This window comes from Stegastes partitus, unplaced genomic scaffold, assembly GCF_000690725.1.
Source record: "Stegastes partitus isolate 25-593 unplaced genomic scaffold, Stegastes_partitus-1.0.2 Scaffold2431, whole genome shotgun sequence".
Classification (NCBI taxonomy): Eukaryota; Metazoa; Chordata; class Actinopteri; family Pomacentridae; genus Stegastes; species Stegastes partitus.
In genome coordinates this window covers 16,779-19,831 of record NW_007580162.1, presented here as the reverse complement: position 1 = coordinate 19,831, position 3,053 = coordinate 16,779, and the positions used below count along the sequence as shown (strand labels likewise).

Sequence of the window (3,053 nt, the reverse complement as noted above, 5' to 3'; positions counted from 1 at the left end):
CCTTGCATTCAGGCTCAACATACCTCACTAAATCATTAATCTGGCCTAATAAAACAACCCCTGCAGCCTCTTGTGTGTTGCTGTTTCACCTTCTGTAGATATTAGTTTTAGCTCTGAGTTTAATTAGTTGAATGCATGTCTGCATTTGAATCTTATTTTGCATTAGCTTTCTTTTTTCTTTTACTCAGAGCTACTGGCAGCCGAGATGTGATGTGGTCACTGTTTGACCGTTGACCTACATTTTCTGTTTTGTTATATAACAAGACAAGCAGAGCCTTCTGACTGCTGCAGTTTAATGTGCTGCTAAAGAGTCCTTACAAAAGTGGGATTTTTAGTAACAACTTGAAATAAAACAGAATAATATCAAGCAGAGATCATAATAAACATGGAAACACATTCACAAAGTCTCTGTTAGTTGCAACCTGTGTGCTGCACAAAAGTATGTATTCATTCTGTTTAGTCTGTGGTGCCTGTAATTAACTTTAAACACAAAACTCACCTTTTGTCAGTACAAACTGAAGCTCTGTCACTGTCAGAGAAGCAGTTTTTAAATTCAGAGGTCCAACTTTATAAACATCTGAACTTCGGAGTGTCCTGGTGGAAGTATGTAAACATGCATAACAGGAAGCTGTGAGGTGGTGCTTCATAATAAAAGTCTCAATTAAAAAAAAAAAAAGCTGCAGAAAACTTTGAAGGACTTAAAGGAATGTGATCTATGAAAAAAAAGAACTCTTGCCCTCAATTTGCTCATTCTGGCTATATGATATGAGATGTTCAGCTGCAGACAAATTCCAAATCATTGACTTAGACAACATGAAACAAAACATTACTATCATTTTAAAGGCTGTTGTCAGAAAACAAAATTGACCTATTTTGCCACAACAACCATAAATATGTTTGATGTTTTTGGGTTAAAGGCCTCACTTTCACTCCAAAGCTACCTGCTGGATCTTAAAAATCCTGTCAGGCAACTTAGTTGACAGGCTCAACTGACATACCGACTTAATGACTTAGTATATACAATAATATAATGTAAGTTATTGCATTTTATACTGTGGTATTTTTATATCTTTAGTTTAAAATATATTTATCTTTAAAATATACAGCCAATAAATAATGTGAACGTGTGTCATAACGTGAAAATCAAAGTGAACATTTTGTGGATGTGAGGATGCTTATGTACTTGTCTTTGAGGCAAGGAGGGGATTTTGTTTGTTTTCTATAAATTTTTTGTTTAAAAAAAAAAATCAACTGTTCCAATATCTTGGCATTAAGGCGATTATGTTTTTTGGATGCAAGTTCTCCAGGAAGAGGATGAAACAACAAGGAAATAAAAACAAACAGCTTATTTGCCGATATAAGATTAAAATGGTCTCACATGGCGAAAACCTTTTTCTTTCGGGCTCCATAATGGCTTGGAATTTTGCTTCAAAAGATCTGTGATTGTTTTGGCAGAGATGCATGGCGCTGACAGATGCGTTTCCTTATAAACACAGTTTGGCACCTCAGTGACAGGCGAAACAGCAGCTGTATCGGTCACGTGACTTTCTTCAAGCGATACACGCACCAACGTGGGGTTTTGCTCGATGAGCTCGACACGTGCTGACGCATCGCTGTTGCCGAACCCATCACTAGCTACCATCAAGCGTGGTAGTGACAGTATTATGTTCTGGGGCTGTTAACTGCCCAAAGAATGTGGAGGTAATCCTCCTTCATAATTCAAACCTAAAATCATCATGCAGTTGGGTGTTCCAACGAGACAGTGACCCCGAAACCAACACATGAGTAAGGAGTGAGAACATGTTGTCCAAATCAAATATGGTAAAAAAAAAAATAGAAAAAATAAATTAGGCTTGACTTTAGGTTTTGAATTGGCCTCCCCAAAGTCCTGTTTTTATGTTACGACTGTGTTGAAGTGTAGTCTGTCCTCAGAACAGGATTCACAGTTCTTATCAGTCAAAACAGAGTTTAAATGAACAGTTTTCCCAACTTGACAGAACAGTGTTCTACTTGGCTGAGTTGCATTGTGACCATTTTCCAAACATATACAGAATATGAATGAAAATAATGTTTGAGTGGAAAGTGCAGTGGTGGCCCCAAAATCCACTGTTACAGACGGCATCAGTTCTTCACTCAGCGCTGCACAGTGTTTATTTAAAGGTTCCTGTCACCATCTTGTGACTTCAGGGATAACTGACAGGCTCCTGAGAGAGTTACACAATGAGATCACACCAATAAGACTGTGTGAGAAAGATGACGGACACACCTCTTAATATTTGTAATAAAGCATTTCTTAACAAAACTTTGAAAACAGTTCCTGTACAGCATATACCTACTGAAGCTGGAGGGGCAGTAGGGTCCATAAGGTGGCTCCATGTAGTGTCCAGCTCCAGGTCATCCTCTGAGGCCACACAGAGGAAACGTCCCTTTGCTTGTTCAATGGGGAGCACGGCATCCTTGTTCTCCTCTGCCAGGGGATTATCAAGAATACATGTACCAATGATGGCCCCCAACTCAGTGGAAACCAGTTTCTCCAGGTCGAACATTAACAGAGTGGATTTGTCTCTTCTTATAGTGGAGGGGTACGGTTGTATTGGCAGAGCAGCCATTTATCCACACTGTGGCCTCAACACCTGGCGAGGGTCCCCTAACAATTAGACACATTCAAAAATTTACATGGAGGATTTGGAATAATTCTGTAAATGTGTCCTTTCCAGTGCACAATAAAAAGATATAACTCCCAGGTTTATAATGAGGAATGCTGCTGCAGTTTTGCACTGATGTGACAATGTGAAACATGAAGGTCTTCAGAATCAATTATCTTTACAAAGTAGTGGACGATCAGCTAACTGGAAAAGTTGGGTATATAGCAGGACACACACAAAAAATGGTACTTTGACAAAAGGGCTGCATGGTGCCTCCGTGGTTAGCACCATCACCTTGCAGCTACAAGATCCCCGGTTAGGACACCCGGGATCTTTCTTCCCCGTGCAGCATGGATTCACACAGTCCAAAAACATGTTGAGGTTAACTGGTGATTCTAAATTGTGAAT

At 39.4% G+C, this 3,053-nt stretch overlaps 1 protein-coding gene and 1 pseudogene across 3 annotated transcripts in view; both read right to left on the bottom strand.

Moving 5' to 3' along the window:
• The window catches only part of LOC103375000 (acyl-coenzyme A thioesterase 1-like), an 8,501-nt gene extending 7,913 nt beyond the window's left edge, over nucleotides 1-588 (bottom strand). For all 3 annotated transcript variants that reach the window (XR_521170.1, XR_521171.1, XM_008305182.1), the window contains exon 1: nucleotides 500-588. The gene's annotated coding sequence lies outside the window, so the exon portion shown is untranslated. The remainder of the gene's footprint in view (nucleotides 1-499) is intronic.
• The window catches only part of LOC103375001 (acyl-coenzyme A thioesterase 3-like), a 9,621-nt pseudogene that overhangs the window by 1,685 nt on the left and 4,883 nt on the right, over nucleotides 1-3,053 (bottom strand).